At 38.8% G+C, this 19,673-nt stretch overlaps 1 protein-coding gene across 2 annotated transcripts in view; it reads left to right on the plus strand.

Annotated features, from left to right (window-relative positions):
• The window catches only part of ahcyl2b (adenosylhomocysteinase like 2b), a 48,725-nt gene that overhangs the window by 13,943 nt on the left and 15,109 nt on the right, over positions 1-19,673 (plus strand). The gene's annotated exons all lie outside the window — the stretch shown is intronic.

The following is a 19,673-nucleotide window of genomic DNA, read 5'->3' on the forward strand; positions in this document are numbered from 1 at the left end:
AAGGCCACAGAGAAAATTGGAGACATCAAAATGAATTAGGAGAAATGTATAACTGATTAGAAAAATCCCAATATTTAACAATATAATTCTATGATTTGTTTTAAGTTTTTCACAGTAATCAAAGTTTATTATATAACACCACATACCCAGAATAACAAAAACAACAGGGTGTTGTATCTGGGTATATTGATGGAAAGTTGTGTGGAAGGTAAAAGTGCGTTATAGATGTTTACATATCCTAAATTAGTCAGTGGCACTGCTTGATCATAACAATGCTGTTTGTATGTAGTAAGATGATCCAGACCACCTCAGCTTGGCTCTGAAGGTGGTCAGAGCCAAGCTGTCCCCAATGCTCATGCTGCTTGTCCTTCTTCAACCCACCTAATGATTCAACAATGTTTTATACACAAAGAAAATGGCCAAATTCTGAAATAAAAGGTTGTCTATTTGCAGTTATCTTTGAGTTGTGATCTACTAAAGATTATAACGGTGATTATTGGTACTTGTTGATGACATAATAGTTTTGAATTAATATAAAGTAAAGAAGTTGGGGTGGCATTGTTTTTTTTTTTTAAACCTTTGAGTACTTGAATTCATATTAAGTTTCATGAAGTTACTAAGTACTTAACAAGACAAGGAGATGACAGGAAGGTTGTAAAAACTCTACCAGGAAAAACAGTAAATGTTTCTCAAAGTAAATGCTTCTTGGAAAGGAGGGAGGTCTCCAAGGATTTCATACTTAAAAACACTTGTTTTTGAAAAAATAAAATTGAAATGGTTTGTTTAGGGTGATGTTCCATGTTAGTTTTTCCATCATGCATCATCATGCATGATGATCGAAAAGTAGAAATTTGGTCTCACCTGACCAGAGCGCATTCTTCCACATTAGTGGTGTCTTCTGCATGGTTTGTGTTTGTATAAATGACATTGCACAAGAGAAGCACATACACTGCAAGGAGAGAGCGCAGTCTGGTGATGCATACCCCCATTTTGTGGTAATCTGCACCTAGACCATTTAGTTGATTGAAGCTGTAGATCTGAGGCTAACAGGAAAAATCTTGTGCTTAACCAGGTGCTTCTCAGATTAGAAGTATTCCTGCTGCTGGCCTTGCAGTTCACATCACAAATATGGCAGCAAGCGTAATCTGTAGCGCATTTTGAAAGTGGAGCCATACTTTCGAGTGCTTTCTATCAGCGGTGCTTTGTTGACGGTACCAGCGGCTACTGACATTATGTTCTTGTCCCTACAATGCTGTGTTCATGTCCGGCATGGAAAATTGCCCACTCTTCCACTCCCTCAGTGTCACAATGAATAGTTTTAGGTACCGACACATGGTACCGTTTGATTTTACATGATTCGGTACTGTGTAGTACTCTGTAGTACCATAAAAGTACTGAATTTGGTACCCATTCCTAGTTCAAAGACAAACACAGGAAATACATATTTTAAAATGCTGCATAGGCTAAAAGCAACACTGATAAGCTCAAACTTGGTTGTCTACTAGGAATACGTTTCTTCTGCAGATTCATTTTCTACAACCTATTTGAGTTGCAGATTTGATCTGCAGCAGCATCAGTTGTCTAAAATGGGAACTGCAGCGAATGTTGTGTGCCTCAAGGGTTAAAATCAGAAAAATACTGCAAGGAGCACCCAACGGCTGAACAAGTGACCGAAATACAACTTATTTAAAAGTTGTTTTAGGGACAGTATGGTTAACAGAAAAAGCTGACAACAATGTGAAAAGCTGGCGGATCCTAGGCAAGGCCGAAGGAAGAAGACAAACTGAGCCTTACTCTTTGTAGTCTTTGCTCTGTACGCTGTCATTTGCTGATGTCTGCACATAGAGGGAAAATTTAGCAGCCTATAAAAAGATAAAAAAGAAGCCGAATGTTCTCTGCAGAGTTTGAGGCGGTTACTGCGTCTCACAAAGAGCAAGGCGGCACATTGGTGGCAGTGGTAGCTGGAGACAAATCGTTTGAAAGAAAGTGTCCGAGTGAGGAATGTTTTCTTAAAGTCATAGAAACATGGTTTCATATTGTACACGCTAATAATGCATGGTGCTATGTATCAAGCTCCTCAACAGCTGCGGGGAAACTGATAGATTGTAGACTCGGAGAAATATTAAAGCTATTTCTGTTAGCTGCTTAAATCCTTTCTCACATAGAGACCTTTTTGAAAGTCTGAGCTTACAGCCCCCTTGCTTGTCAACTAGATGTGAACAGTATGGATTATATATAAAGATGATGATCAAAGTAATCCTACCAGTTTTTCTCCCTTTTTTTAGTCTCATTTTGCCTTTTTGGGCTAGTAATGGTGTCTGCGCTTCCCCGTACTTCCCACACAAATCTGCGTTTCTAATTCCCCAGTTAGAACTCATTTCCTGGCTCATCATTGCTTGCCATCAGCGAGTCTTAAAGTTGATTGAGTTACATGTCTTTTCATCAAAAGCCTCCTAGAACAACCTCCAGGTCCTTCGAGCAGTGACATGGACAGAGTGAAAGGGGGAGTATCCAGGGTACTAGCTTATTGAAAGTTTCAGTTGAACAAGTGAGTGCGTGTGCCTCGTTGCCCCCGATGTTGAGTTTACACGGGGATCAGGAAACATTACCGCTGAATTTGCCATGCGGTACGATGAGGAATGCTGCCACGTTCTGAAGCGATGCTTGCGAACAAAGAGGCAACATTATTTGCAAAAACTGCTGCCTCACAAAAGAAGCCTCTGAAAGCCTAAAATGAACCCCCACCCCCACCCCCCCACGCATCCATCTGTCTGCTTCACTTCCTATTAGTCAGGCGACACCAGCAGCTCTTGGCACGTGGAGATCATAGCTGCTGTAGCCTGAATACTGCAGAGCTTTGAAATAGATGTATGTGCTTTTTATACAGTGCTGTTGCTAATTTTAACCCCCACCCTTTTCCCAAAGAGCAAAAATGTTTGGATTTATTATCAATTTTCTCTAATCCACAGTTGTGCGAAATTATGCATACAAGCTAAAATACAAAATATCCCCAATGATATTCACAGCCACTTCCAAATCATTGAATTCAGTTCTTTCAGTCGCTTCTGTGGCCAAAGGTTCATAAAATCCAGCACCTTGGCCTGCAGACTGAGCATGTTCTTGACTGGATTTTGTCATGCGTAAAGTTTGGTGCACACAGGATTATGGTATGGGGCTGTGTTTCAGGAGTTGAGATCTGCTCCTTAGTTCCAGTGGGGAAAAAAACGGCATGACAAGACATTTTGTGGAAATATTTTGGGAAATGGCTCCTTCCTGTTCCAGGCTGTCTTTGCACCAGTGTACAAAGCGCAGCCCATAAGACGTAGATGCTTAAGTTTTTTGTGGGAGATCCTACCTGGTGCAAAGTCCTCAACTTGGTAGAACACCTTTGTGATGATTTAGAGCACAGACCCCAAGCTCAGCCTTCTTGTCCAAAATCAGTGTCTGACCTAACAAATGTAAGCAAATGTAAATGTGGAAGAATGGTGAAAAATTCACAAAACACACTGCTTAACATTGTAGACAGCCTTCCCAGAACAGTTGAAGATGGGTTTTTAGAAAGTTTTTAAAGTGAAAATAATGTACAAGTATGTATTAAACTGGTTTCTAATCCAGTAAACTAAGCTATTAGCACTGCTCTGGACTTTGACTAGGCAATTTTCCTTTCTTCCACGATTGCCCTGCATTTAGCTCCAAAAATTCAGCCAGAATTTGCCAGAATCTTATAGATTATAACAAAAAGCATGTAGTTGCCTACATTTTAGAAGCTGTATTTTTGAGCCTGTGTGGATCGGGTTAAATATATATATATATATATATTATATGGCTTTTTATACATCAAGAGATACTTTATGTTTTTTTGTTTGTTTGTTTTGGTGGTGATGCACAAATCCACCTGACCTCAGTCAACCAGTCGTTTCCTTTGATAGGCTGTGATCAGTGATGAAAAGTTGAATTACTGAAAATAAAAAACTTCCAGCAGTTTTGGTCTGTAAAGGCATCACACCAGTGTATGTACTGTTGGACTCTACACCACGTTTGCTGTTAGTGCTTAGGAGAAAAAGAAAATGCCATCAGTCACAATCTGAAACAGCAAGCCTTACCTCCAAGAAAACCGCATCTTGATATCGGCCTGGAAAAGCCTGTTTTGTGCATCTCTAGTTTTTTCTTTGTTATTGGCCAGAACCAGTAAAATTAACTACACACCCAGAATGAAAGAGAACCACCTTCATCAGTCTTGTAGAGATCATTTATCTGATCCACTGTTGAGAAAGCTAGAAACATCACACTAATGCATTTTAAAACCATGAAGCAAATCAAAGCCCTTTTAAACTGTAATGTAATTGTTTGAGGTAAAACAAAAGAAAACCTATAAATGAAACCCATAAACTACTGGTAAATTACTTCACACTCCCAATTAAACATAGATCATTGACCCAGTAATGGATTTGTTCAGAAATGAAGCAGAACCTCCCTTACTGTGATCTGTCGATGTAATTATACTTCTCCCTCAGGGAAAGACTGATGCTATTTTTGTCAGTTCAACAGAGCAAAACTTTTGCCGTCTGTGTAAATTGAGCTGATTTGACCTCCATTATTGACTGTGATCATTAGGTCTCCAAAGTGTGCCCTAGTTTGGTCTACATGGGCAGCAGAACATAGTTATGCAACTGAAAGGAAAGAGGTAGAAGGATCACCAAAGTAGTAATTGCAATACCACACAATTTATAACGACATGTCAGAAGCGCTAAACATCTCTGAGCAGCTTTAAACATAACCGAATCACTAGAAATCTGGACTAACTGTAAGCTTAGCCTCGTGTTTTGGGGACATAGAAAACTGTCAGTTTTGGCCATCCCCCAGCATGCTTTGGTGGACTCTCTGTGAAAGAGAAGGGGAGGAGGAAACCCAGTGGAAAGTTCTGAGTGTAATTGCTGATGTACTTTCCCCGTTGTTGTTGAAGAAGCAGGGTTTAATCTGTTACTAAGTCCATCATTCATTGCCTGTTCTCTCCTAGTATCAGTGTCCCAGGCTTTTTACTGTGACTGTCGGACCATATCAGAGGAGCTGGGATTGCTCTGGCGCGGAGTGCTCTTTACACATCTTCCTGCATACTTTCCATAGTTATATAGCAGTGCTGTAGCACTCAGATAAAAGGCACCCCATCTACCAGCCGAATGGTTTTAGGTATTCTTATAAGTGCTGGGCTCATGCGATGCTCATAAAACTGTTCTCCACCATCTGTAGCAGTAGCATCTGTGCAGTGTTAGCATGACACATGCTGATGCTGTATGCAGAGCAAAGGAGACATGAATAACTTCCTCTGGTGCTGCTGGTGTGGTTGTATTCTGCACAGCACAGAATCCACAATACTTCATAAAGCGCCCTCCAAAGGTATTTACACCCCCTTGCTCTTTTTTTACATTCTAATGACAGTCTTCAGTGTATTTTGTTGGGATAACACAAAGTACTGAGTAATTTAAATCGTGACTCAACTTCTCTGTATACGTGCCATTATAAAGAGTCAGAGCACTTGTCTCTGTATATAAATCAGGAGGAAATGTTCTTACATGTGAGCCCTCCCCCAGGGCAGCAGGCTCAGATAGGCAGACACGCTTGAGCACATATCAGCTCATGCTAGCTGCTTTTTTCCTCTCTAATAATCCCTTTATTGGTCAGAGTTTTCAGAAATCAACCTGTACCGGTAGAGCTGGATTGTGTTTCCACTCATACTAGCAGCCTGTTGTTGCTCATTACTGCATAAACCCCCAAGACATTGGTATTTGCATGCATGTGTTGTAGTCCATTGTTGGAATGCGGCACCATATTTGCCTTTCTAGGGGTAACTGCCGGGTCGGGGTCATAACAGCAGGATCACATTTGTCTCTCACTGCTTGGCCTTTTTTTCTGTGAGTGTACCAGCTTAAGAGTTATTTTATCATCTGCCAAGTGTGTATTTGCCAAAGTTCTGCACTTGATTTAGTCTATGTCCCGCAACATGCCTGGCCTCTTTCTCTGGTTTTAGTTCAGGGCATTGTCTCCGCTCTGAGGAATTCCCAGACACTGCTTTGTTCTGTGCAGCACTTTTTCCTTTTTGTGTTGCTACCAACTCAAGTCTACCAAAGAAACCAAATCAATTTTGCTTATTTTATGCCAATGTGATCCATGGAACTTTAACTTTCTATTATAACTGCCAGTGATCTTCCAGATTACACACTAAGAGTATACATGGGCTGGTACGATAACCTTGAGTTAAAAATGGGCTTGATACAATATTTGTATCAGACTTGACGTCGATCACACATCAGGCTGAGGCCACCAATCCAAATGTCAAGGTAAGGAGGGGCATTTATTGTATCATTTATCATATCATTTATCAGCACTTTGAGTGTCTCGTTGCTGAAAAGCGCTATATAAATAAACTTACCTTACCTACCTTATCTTATCATTGTCACAAAACTTTTATCTTGATAGGACTTTTGATTCATGTGACACCGATACATTCAAACTAATGATGACTTGTTGGGATTGTTACTTTTACTATTTTCTCTACTGTTTGTTCCATCAGAGTATCAACAAATTCGAAAATATGATTAAAAAAACTTTACTTTATGCAGTTTAATGATCAAAATCCCCTTCCTTATGTAATAGGTGTCCAGAGGAAGCTTATTTCAAAATGGGTATATATTTATTTTAAGAGCAGTATATTTGTTTGTTACGCTGTGGCCTACAATCACAGCCATACAGTTGCCAAAAAAGTCTGCAACAAAGTTGTTTTTATCACTTTGTTTTAGGTCATTACAATAAATACCACAGAATATCATCATACAATGACAAAAGGTCAATATCGCTGATCCCTGCACCAAGACGGGTGACGCTGCAGGTCATATTTTAACTTTAGAAGTTGAGCTTACCCTCAAAGAATTCCTGGATACTTAAAAAAAAAGAACCATACAGGGTAATCTCCGTCATCATGTGTTAACAGATGTTGTAAAGAAATCAATAACTTGACTGCTGAAGCCATTTATGAACTACAGTTGTGTTAGAAGTCCATTATGAGCCCTCTTTCTGCCAGCAGTCGGTATAGATTTAGCAGCTCTGCCAGAGACAAAAAGAGAAGTAAAACCTAAATAATTGATTTCAGTTGTAATTATTAATCTTGTGGATAAGACTGTAAATACAACTAAAACAATTTGAACAAAATTCAATAGTATTGCTAGTAGTGCCTGGGTATTTTATTCATATTGGCTTAAATAACACTAGGGGAAAAGCAACACCAAATGTTAAAGTAAAAATGGTCTACATTGAAAAATATTGACAAATATTGGGATCGGGTCCTAATCGATAGATGTATCTCATTATTGAATTTCCTTTATTTTAAACAGAAAACCAATACTTGTTCATGCTGCTGCTACATTAATTTAGTATTGATTGTTACAGCCTTAATAATGGTGGAACATTTTATTATTTTCATTTTAAAACACACCCTATAGCACATCTAAAAAATGGACACATGGTAGATTTAGTTACAGTTTCAAGTGCTTGTTGCAAAAAATATTTAGCCTTACTGCTTTTTAAAGACCGGTTAATCATTTGGTCTATGTTCAGCGAACTAGCCTGCAGTCAGTAGCTTTACAGACATGCCATTTGTAGATTACCAGCTATAGTTTTAAGTAGTGCTCTTTTAGTTTTCATGACAGGAAATGTTTCCAAATAGTCAGAGGCAGATTAACAGAATATTTTTGCGGGTTTGAGTCCGTAACGTCTTAAAAACCTTGGTACTGATGAACAGCCCGTGGCTAACTCAAGAGATCAGACAATCTGGATGTACAACACGTCTTCCCCTACTGGTCAGTAAAGTTCAGCCCACTTTGACCAGTGGATGAGGCTATGGAATAAAATAATTAAAGGAGTGTTACTAGAGGAAACCTTGTTTTGGAAAAGATGGAATTAAAAGATTGTATTTAAAATGATTCAAGCTCCTCACTGTCTCTGAAAATCTCTTCAAGTGTTCCTACTTGACAAACACGGCAGTAAACCAGGAATAAGTAGAAACAACAAAACTAGAAACATTCCAGCTAGTCTTAGATGTGGCATCCAAGAGGTTGTTAAAAACATGGGCAAAATTAGCTGTTGTCTGCTTCTGTTTCTGGTTCAGGTTGTTATAGAGAGGGAGAGGCTGACGTGACTAACATGAAAAGAAAGCCTGAATAAGTCCTCCACAGAGCACTGTGGCCGAGAGCTAGAGAACAAGACATCCGCTGTTTTGTTTTGTGAGACCCACCTGCAGGCCTGTAAGATTGGAGAAACTAAAAGAGCCTGTTGCTGCCAAGTGACACGGCTGAATGTGCAGGTAACAAGATGTCCCAGCAATATGCTTTTACGTCAATGGGTCTATGGAGCTCTTTGCTGCCAGTGGGGTACAGAGATTTGTTTTTGTGCCCCAGGAGTAATTTAAATAATTATCTAAATGGGATGGAGAGACTGAGCAAAATAATTAGGAAAATATCAAGACAGTTAAACTAAACCTGTTTGTCGGGGCAAAATGTAAAGTGAACAATTGAGTAAATTCAAGAGAGAGGTACCATTTCCAGCAACGACTGTTCTCAGGTGCAGTGTTATCATAATGTGAGCATGACAAAGTTTGATTTGATGGAATGTGATTAAAGCCTTCTACATATCAGGTTAAATCTGACTAGAAAACAGAACATGGTAAAAGATTTGTATTTCTTGACTTTATTCCTTATCTCATCGGTCCGTTCGTCCTCACAAGGGATAGGTACCTTTCACATTTGAACCTGACAGGGTACTGATCCCTGGTACCTGGGAATCAATACCGTTACTCAACGATGCCTGTTTTTGGAACTTTTGCATGTATTTATATGATAATAAATGTTACTTAGTTTAACAGTTAAAATCTCAAAATTGTTCAATTTAGCATATTTATTTCTTAATATCTAAACTTTGAGTATATCAAAACGTCCCGCTGTTTGTATTGTAACATTTCAGGTATTCATCCATCCATCCATCCATCATCTGTTTGTCATCCATGTATCTGTTGTTCCATCTGTTCATTTGTCTGATATCAATCACTCCATCCGTCTATCCAATGTGTCCATCCATCCATTTTGTCCATCTGACCGTAATTGATAGTGAATATGTATGTACTTAAAACTGCCTCAATTTAGTCAAGTCTAGAAAAGTCTAGAAATATGTATTGTAGATGTTAATATAATGGGCTCCTAAAGCCTAGTTAAACATTTTACTTTGTGTAGACACATTGGTGTTATGCACAAAGTTTGGTCATTATGTTTCGCTTTTCTAGAGTGATTTCAATTATAATGATGATGATGTCTTTTGTCTCACTTTTTGACCGGCCTCCTGTTGGCTTCACTCTCAATTTAAAGTCACTGTCTCAGATTAGGTACAGTCTGGCAGAAGCACTTTTGGGATTTGGCTTTCAGGGTACTTTGTGATATTTGTTTGTGGTTTTAGGCCTTTACTTGCCATCACTCAGTTTCCAGGCTTTTTTTGCTAACATCATCTAAACAGACAGAGCTATTAAGAGTCCACTCAGCCTGTCTGATCATCTGTGCCTGGGCTACTTTTAGGTTTGTTGACTAATTTTGTGCAATTGCACTGGAGTGAAACTGAGCTTTTGTCAGCTTATAAGTTTGTCAAAGAGTTGTCAGCTGTTGCTTTCTGTATGAGTAAAGATGAGGACTGATCATAGGATCAGCTGTTTTTGATGCAGAGTTGAGCTTCGGTTTTATTTTATAGAAATAGGAACATAGAAATGAGCTGATTTCCTCGTGCACCTATTTATAACACCTCTTTCTTTTCATTAAGCACCTTCTTGCACGATCTTAGCTGGCTCTAGACCTTTTGTTTAGTTTGACTTTGTGTAGGTGTTTCTCATCAAATGATGGGGTAAAGGCACTCGATGTTGCTCTTGTCAACTAGAACTAAAACAAGCAAGCAATTATTAACAGAGACGTGTGACCCAGTACACCACGTACTCACAGTTCTCTCGGTTTGTTTGTCCACTGATTCTGTGTGTTAGCAAACTAATTTAAACGCTGTCATTTTAAATGTAGTTGTGGGCTGTATATGTTGTGGAAGTGACTGAAGATTTCAAACAGAGGTGGAAAATTACAATGTTCCCTCCTCCCTGCTGGCAACTCTCTTTTCATATTCTCTTTTTTTTTTTTGCTTCATTGCCTCACTCATAGACAGGGATGCTTTAAAATGCATGAACTTGTTGGGGTCCTTGTATCTGTGACAACCATTCAGTTTGTCCTTGGTATACTGGCTATTTGGTTGCAATAGTTGTGGTTAATGTAAAGCCATATTTCTACTAAGTAGATATGGCTGATATGGAGTTTATCCACACAATTTTGTGACTGTTTTTAGAAATAAAACTTACTACAAAATACTGACACATGAGCGTTTGACGCCTTTATTTGAGCCGATGTGTTACCATTGTCCGGTGAGTCCGAGACAGGGATGTGTGTTCTGGTCCAGGGAATGGGGTTGAAAGTGCTCTTTGTTCCACTGCATAAAGTGTCTCTTAAGTGTGAACTGTTTAATGGTGATACATTGCTGGTTGTGCGACCTGTGTTGGCAACTGAAGGATCTCCATGATTTTGGCTAACGGTTTAGTGGGTGCGCGTTTGTAGTTGGATGCTACCCAGTTAACTGTGCCAGTTGAGGCGGAGCCAGTGTCACGAGTCATTTCTGAGACGGATGAGAATAGCAGTAGGAATAGCAGTTCCCAAATGTATTTAGAGCATGCGTGGTAACTACTGCCATGGTGCGCGCTCAGGCTGGGAAGGAGGAGAAATATATAAAAACATTCACTTGGCTTTGTCTGATGTTCCTGTGTCCCTGTCTCGTAGTGAACTGGCAGCGGAGCAGCAAGCTGACCTGTCTTTAAAGGACGTTTTTGATCAGGTGCGCCCAGCGAGTGAAGTTTTGGATTGTGCATGTGGGTACTTCATTCAGGATTCGCTGTTGGTGAGAAAATGGTTGGCACATGCTGACATTGTTGGTGATCCTGTGTTTCAAATCGTTGTGCCCAGTAAACTTCGCGCTGCTGTGTTAAGGATGCACGATGAGTCCAGGCATCTTGATGTGGGGAAGACATACAATCGGGTCCTGAGACATTTTTTCTGGCCGCGTCTTAAAAAGAATATTTCATCCGTTTCATACATTAAGACGTGTCATGTTTGTCAGCTCACTGCCAAGCCAAACCACGTTTTGAAGCCGTTCCCATTGAGACCAATTGTTTCAGCTTCTGAGCCATTTAAACACTTAATAATTGACTGTGTGGGCCTGTTACCTAGTTCAAGGGCTGGGTCATTCTATCTGCTTATAGTGATGTGTCAAGCTACATGGTATTCAGCTGCCTGTCCCCTATGCACAATAACTGCTAGGGCAATGTGTGCGCATTCACCTAGTTCAGTTCGGTGTTTGGAATTGCTAAAATGATACAGTCGGGCCGAGGCTCCAATTTTTCATCACATTTGTTCAGTCAGGTCCTGAAACACCTCAGAGTACGATCCAGTAAAGAGACAGCATAGCATCCAGAGAGTCAGGGGGTGATAGAACATTTTCATCAGTCACTGAAGTGTCTCTTTTCCGTTTATTATACGGAGTTGGGGTGGTGGTTGCTGATGTTGACGTGTTTCAGGAGGATGTTGGCCATGTGGTTTTTAACAATAACGAAATGCATACCAATAATTGCCAATCTTTAAAAGTAACCTGTCGGTTAGTAGCTACCTGCTAGCTACCTGAGATACATTTGTTTTTTAAGTAGGTCACAAGTATGTTGGGGCAGTTTCCAAAGGGCCTTTGATCAGTCAATATAAATAAATAATGTGTATCTGTTTATTTTTGCTCAAAAAAAAAAATATTTTTTCCCATTTGTCATTTGTAAATTTTTATTTTTCAGAATCCCTTTACAATAACACATTTTTATCCTAGCAAGTAGCATCATATATGTAATGCTTCAAATTTCAGCACAGTGTAGTTTAATTTTTTTAATGTGAAAATATCTAGCTGCTGGTCATTCATACATATCTTTTGTGGAAAAAAGAAAGATAAGTTCACCCACTTTTTTTAGGAATTAAAGACGGTATTTCTGCGAAAAGAACTGTGTCCATGAATCAACTTCACACTACAACTAAAGTAAAACATCGTCCACATAAAGAGTGTCCGCATTTGTGTCACATTTAACTCACTCGGGTCCATTCTGTGCTACACAGAAAACAAAATATAAATAACAAATAACAAAATACAAAGTTCTCTTTTCCAAACAGGGTTAACTGAGTTTACGTTTACACATAAAGCTTAGAAGTCTTAAATAAACTAAGTGCTCGCCCCTGCTGACGATCTAGAGAGTTTGCTCAAGTCCTAGGCTAATGCAAGCAGGTTTATTGCTCTGTTTTTGTTTTATGTGAGCCATTAATCATTTTATTTGTAATATTTTTCGGTGCAGTTCCAGTTAATCATCTTGGACCAAATTCACAAAAATTATTCCTCTGTTTCACACACCTACTTACTCTTTGCCTTGAACATCACAACATTTACTGACTAGTGTTTGAGCATGAAAAGCAATGAAATAATGTAAATGAGCTATAATACAGTTTTCAAGCCCTTAATCAACAAGGAATTTGTGATGGTTTTAAAAAATTGGCTTATCCTATTGGTGAATGCCACAATTTCCCTGTCGGCCTGTCCTGTCCTGTCAGCATCATTCAATGGTGTGTGTGTGCAGATTCAATAGGGTGTTCTGGTGTTATAATTGTCCACTTCTATATTAATGCCGAGCCTTTAACAACATCTAAAACTAAATGATGACTATACTATGTTGCATTTACAAATTTGTGACAATGAAACACGAGCTGCTCGTCTTAACATGCAGAGGTAGTGGGTGAATCTCAACTGTTGTGTGTTTGATTCAGACAACTTTTCACTCTACTCAATAAGAAAAAAACAGTCCCCCAAAAAGAAAAGCTAGAGAGAAGATATTTTCTGCTGTGACCAGCCTGGAAAACCAGCAGGAATCACAGCTGTGGAGACATTTTCACATGTTTTTCTGTCCTTTTTTATTTGAAATGCCAGCCTGTGTCCTTAACCTTAACAGCTAAATATACAGTCACACACCGATGACTGGATTATTTAACAAGTACAACTTCTTTGTCCTGCTTGAAACCCATGAGGTCCATTGCGAATGAATTATGCTTCATAAAATTGGGAACATTTTTATTTTTTTGCATACTAAAGCCCACAATTCTTTTTTAAGTAAATGTAGATGTTAAAGTAGTAACTGACACCAGGTTAGTGGTCAACATGTTTTGATATTAAGCGGCACATTAAGCCAATGGTTAAAGGTTTTAAGCTTAATCTGGGTTTGTTCTGGAATCGCTATCAAATTCCAGAAAAGGGGTAAAGATTAATTTTTTTTATATCAAATATTTATCAAGTTTTGTCAGCCTTAATGTGTGTGTGAATGATCTGAATTCTTTGCAGAACAAATCCTGTATTCAATGCCAAGAATTCACCTAAACTTTGACCTGGGCTTGCTCGAGATATCTGAATAAATTTTTTCTTTTCTTATCCAATCCATTCTGTGATAGTGTTAATACCTTGATATGAGCCTGTCTAGGGGGTCGGGTGTCCCTTTAAAAATATTTTTTGTAAGTAAACTAAACCTGTTTTTTGATCTTCATAGATAAATACCACAGAATGTCGGAGCAGCATGTTCAATCCCTTGAGTAGATACTGATACCACAGAGAGGTCTCTAATAGGCAATCCAGTAAATCTTTCTGGTTGTATTTATGGAGCTGGTTCCTAAATTAGTCTGCCCTGCGTCTGCCATTAATGAGTCACGGGAAACACCTTGCAGCACCGTAACACATCACTTTTACAGCTGCATCTGTGTCTGTTTGTTTTCGTTTCATGTTGTCCCACTGGGGGTTTCTTTTTCTTTTTTTTCACCGGGTCTGCCAATATGTGATGCCTGCTTTGTGCCACAGGTGCTCTGCTGCTCAGCTGGTCTGTTGTGTGTGTTTAGCCAACTTGAATTTGATCTTTCCACCCGACAGCAGATTTTTGGTATTTCTACAAGTCTAGAATATCCTTACATAATGTTGTGGCGTTAAATAAGCAGATGGGACATGAGGCCTTTGGATGTTTAAGTAGAGCATTCTTTTCTCTGGATGGTTTAAAGCGCTTTAGGGCATCCATTTAGAGTTAAAAGGATATAGATTTATTGTGGTCATGCTCAGATCTCAGCCTTTTGTTTCAGCTCAAAACACAACTGTTGTTTTTAAATGTTCTTAATTTTTTGAGGATTGGTGATTAGGCAGTACTTGCATGTGGAACTGATCTCATCTACTTGTCTAACCTACTGTGCAAGGTTTGCTTGTTTTTAAAATGTGAAAATGAAAGGGTAAAGGCTCTAAATGTTTTAATTTATATTTCAGAGCACTACCTCACGTGCAGTTAAAGCAAGCTTGTGTTGTTTCACAGAGATTGTTCAGGGTTTTTTAATGAAATAAGACTGGAACGTTGATGGTGTGTTGTGACCTTATAACACTTGACAGTGTTAATTAAAAATATCAGTATACACCAAAATCCGAATCGGCAGGTCAGGCTTTTTGAAGATCGGTAATTGGTGATTGGCCAGAAAACTGCAATCGGTGCACCCCTACTGTTTAGCCATAATCCTTAAACATTGCATTACATCATGGCTCCTTTCCAGCCTCTAGATGTTGCATTGTCTAATGACATTTACATTTGACGGGCTTTAATTTACAGCAGTAACTTTCGCCTACCAGACTTTACCACCATACACTCAACTTCTAGATACAATTAGCAGGACCAAGCAGAAGCTTAATCGTCCTCTGTAAGCACCGATGTTTCCCAGACCTCTCAGCTAGCCATGGGTCCTTTGTCCTGGACACGCTGGGTCCTGTGATTGTATTAACATTCACTGTTTCCGTGCCATTAGCCTCATAAATAGACTGCATCCATATTGTAAAGCAAAGACAAAAAGCAAATGGAGAAAATGAAATGAAAATTAGTCTGAAGAAATAACAGTTTTATTTTGGACATCTTGAATTTCTATCTAAATGTATTACAAAAGGATTCTATCTCCCAGAAGTAGTGTTTTTATTCTTTTAGTCATATTTTCCTTACATGAAACAAACAGGCTTCTGGGAGAATTTTATCTTAAATCATTTTTACTCTCTATAAAGTAGTATTGGTTGTTCAAGATCTTTCGGACTTCATCAATAGATGTAAAACATCTACACAGTGGAATTGAGTGAAGAAAGGGTTAGTTTGGTCAGTCCCAAAAACAAAAAACAGTGCTGTTCGCTCTGGCAGTACCCCCAGTTCTAAATCCTAATCTAATCTGTGGTAATCTTGTCCCAAAAAATAGCATGTGAGCACTTGATACACCCCCTGAACTCCTAAAACTGACCTTCAGTCCTTGCCGTTTGTGTATGAGCTCTTGCCAGACAACATCCATGTAATAAACCTGAGCTGATCATCATCTGTGTTGTAGCCTGTTTGGGCTCAGGGAAACTTACTTGCAGTATAAGGGATGTACAGACGCAGTTTTTCACGCAGCGTCCTAGAAACCACAGCTCCTGATGCATCAATCAATTCCTTCTAATGGTCTTAGTGCTGCCATACTTCTACTCTTCTTAAATGAACATCATTGGCTAAAACGCGTCAAAGATATTTTGATGTTACGATGAGAAAGAGTTAAGACTTTGTTATCTTGAAGGATTTTTTCCCCCTGCTGTTGTTACCAGCAAATCAGGGACTATAAAAAAGTAGCTAGAAAACAGACAAACAAGAAAGAAGGAAAGAGAAAATACGCAATTGGAAACTAGGCATGGGATATCACAGTATAAAGTAAATATAGCACAGTTTAATTGTATTTCCACATTTATTTGCATGGGTAGAACGCCTGCAGCTAGTTACCCAACAGACTTGCTGCTTGTAGCTTGCCAGCTGTACTGCTAAAAGAGTATTAACTTACTAAAAGTGCTGGTTGATGAATCTGTACTTTCCGAGCTATAAAACTTGCTTTAGCTTGGACCTGAATTATTTCTAAGAAGTTTGATTTGCCTTTTTCCTAGGCGAGAGGAGAAATGTTGGAGCCAGCTGACCAGCAGTGTGCTGAAACAGGTGGCCTATTATTGTTATTCGTGAATCTTGTAGGTAGGGTTGCAAAATTCTAGGCATTTCCCAAGTTGGAAACTTTCAATGGAAATTAATGGGAGTAACAATAGGAATAAATGGGACATATCCTGGAATTTTAAATTAGCTGGGGTAAATATGTCCCGAACTGGCTAGACATTTTGACCCTAGAGCACAAGAAGCCACACATTTGAGCCCATTGGCTTTTTAAGGTGAAGTAAGTTTTGATGATATTTGATTATATTATTATTATTATATTATTTAGCAAATATCACATACGTGTTTATATTGATGTTGATAAATACAATTTGTTTTAATTACACAAATATGTAGTTAATTACCTAAACTTCCAATTAATACCCCTAATTTCCACGGAATTTGTGAAATTCCCAAGCTAAGCTTTAAATGAAAAATTTCTGGAATTCTCTGCCCGTTCGGACCCTTCTTCTATGTAACGAAAAAGTGCAGAAGCCTTCTATCAGCCAGCTGATTTGCGGTGTGCAGCAACAAGTGAGGGAGGGGCAGCATTATCAGATAATAATTTTGATCCCCCATACAGCTAGATAGGACGTGTGTCACCTCTGAACTTTCTCTGGCATTTCATTAAACAGAGTTTAAACTGTAGGAAAGGTGTGACAAAAATATTTAGTGGCCATTTGAATAGATCAATCCTTCAGATTTTAGGTTTTCTTCTTGTTTTGATACTAGCAAATCTTTAAGACCATTAACAGAACACCAAGTAGTAAAAGAGAGGAAGAAGAAAAGGCCTAAAAAAAGAGGTGCCCGTTTTTAAAAGAGGCTGACCTTAAAGATTTGAAGTCCATTTGAATCAGAAACACATAATGCTTTCCACTTTCACACCCACACATGTCACCGGTCTGAAGAAGAAGAAGAAGAGGAGGAGGAAGGCACTGAGCCCTGTGTGAAAAGGGTAAGGAGAGAAGAATGGCTGTATTAGCCGGGTCAACAGACTGCTGTTGGAACCTGATGCTGTTATGTTCGTATCCGGATGAGAAGAAAGTCGGTTTGTCAGAGCACCATTAGCTGTCTCATCAGCTAATGACGAACATTCGCTGACATTTAGCTGACTCTGAAAGGGATTATGGGTAAATTGCTCGTGTTGTGTTCGAACAACTTCAATAACAGGAGATTTGTTTCCAAGTTTCAGCTGCTTGTTTTCTGCAAACTCTAAATGTGGTATAATGATCGTGTCTGTTCTGTACTCTGTACTGCCGCCATTACACATGGAAAAATGGAAAAAAAACGAGAGAAACCCAGAGAAAAACCTAATAGGAGAGGTAGAAAATGTTTAGTGTTAGCTACCTTGGGCCTTTTTGATTGGATATGTTTAGTTGGAATGATTTAGTTGTGATTTATTTGTGCATCTCGTTCAAAATCCTGCCTTCAAGGTCAGTCTTTTTCAAAGATGAACTGACAGATAATGAGGGAAGAAATTGTGACGCGCACAGCATCTTTTTATCAATTCTCTTAAGCTTTTTACAATCTGTCACTTGTAGCATTGGCAAAATCTCTGCCTATAAAACAGTGCTGTGATTTCTGGTTGGCATGCAGCAGCATTACATTTCACAACAATTGTATTTTTTCAGGCTCTGGCAGTTACTTCTCATCCTGTCTGATGTTTAGTCCTTGTTGCAGTGGTTTATTGCCGTAAAAAGTTAACCATTAGCACATGAATTATGATACGTCTGGCTATCAAATCTGATGTAAGATTGGAAAGAAAGTGATAGGATAACGCTCAGTTTAGCGATCTCATTGCGGAGCGTGGTGTCATTTCACAGACCACAGTGAATGCTGCTTTGTGCAGCCTTGTCTCTGATTTGATAATAAAAGTATTGCTTCTTTTATCTTTCAAAGAGACGGGAAACTCAAAGCCTGTCTTTTTGTGCACAAACCTACAGTGTTCTTCTGTCATCTTTTGTTTTCTGTTATTATTTTGATTTTTCAACGTTTCATTTTAAAAGCTGAGATTTATTTAAACATAAAGGCTATATATCTTAAGTTTTACACTTTTCCCTAGTCAGTTGTGTTCAAGCTTACAATAGTTCAATCAAAGTATTCTATTAAAAGAGCAATAAATCTATAAACCAATGGCCAACCAAGGCAAATTATTTATTTAAAAGTCTCTGTAAAGTGATTTCTTAATGCGTAGATCATAGGTTCCCAAGTCCAGTCCTTGAGAGCTACTATCATACACAGAAGGAGAATCGATATCTTGGTTTTTCTTGGTTTTAATTTTTGTTTTTATTTCTCTTTCTGGAACTCTCAGTCCAGTCCTGTGTTTTGTGAGCTTTAAATGTAGACCAATTTATATTATTAAGCTAAGACAATTTGGGGAAGTCTCACTTTTTTACACATAAACGTCTATTACTCAGAATCAGCTTTATTGCCAAGTTCGTACATACAAACAAGGAATTTGACTCCGGTACACTTTGCTCTTTGGTTTTGTTTTTGTATTACAGAATATACATATTTACAATGTACAATATACACATATATAATAAAATGGTGCATTTGCAACATCTGTATGCTGTTGTTTTGTACTCTATTGAATGTTTAGCAGAGAAACAGCCTGGGGGAAGAAACTGTCTTTGTGGCGGCTGGTTTTAGTAAACAGTGCTCTGTAGCGGCGGCCTAAAGGTAAAACTCTAAATAGTTTATGTGCAGGGTGTGTGGGGTCTGCAGAGATTTTAGCAGCTCTTTTTCTGACCCTAGACCTGTATAAGTCCTGGATGGAGGGAAGGTCAGCTCTGATTATTCTCGCTGCAGTCCTGATTATTCGTTGCAGTCTGGACCTGTCCTGTTTTGTGGATGAGCCAAACCACACTGAGATGGATGAAGACAGGACAGACTGAATGATGGCAGTGTAGAAAGATGACCATTACTCGCGACAGTTTTACCACAGTCTTAAAGTCATTGTCATTGTTTTCTTTTTAGGACACAGTCTGTCACTCAAACCCTAGAAGATTATCTACAATTATTATTAAGTTTTTTTGTACCACTTTGTTTGGCCCTAAAACGTAACTTGTAGCTAAAGCTACACATGTGGTTTTGTGAAGGTCGGCATACAGACATCATGAAATATAGAAACCATGGTAAAGCGATGTGGTTTAATACTTGGAAAAACGTAATGCCCACCGGTGGCTGCCTCAAAGGTCAAAGGCTGCCTCTGCGGTGTGCTTACTCCAGAATGTTGTTTTGTTTGACTGCACATCCATTCCACATTCTTCCACTGTCGAAAAATAATCCGTTTTCCGTTTAGAGCCATAGATATTGCTATGGTTACATGTACAGTCATCCATGGCCCCAAAACCTGTATATGTTTCTGTAAAGTGTGTATCAAACATATATTTCTGCTTCTAAAAACACTCGAAAGGCAAAGTGTAGTTGATTTGTTTCATAATTTCAAGGTTTTTATGTTTTTCATCACCAACTT

This window comes from Girardinichthys multiradiatus, chromosome 17 (assembly GCF_021462225.1).
Source record: "Girardinichthys multiradiatus isolate DD_20200921_A chromosome 17, DD_fGirMul_XY1, whole genome shotgun sequence".
Taxonomy (NCBI): Eukaryota; Metazoa; Chordata; class Actinopteri; order Cyprinodontiformes; family Goodeidae; genus Girardinichthys; species Girardinichthys multiradiatus.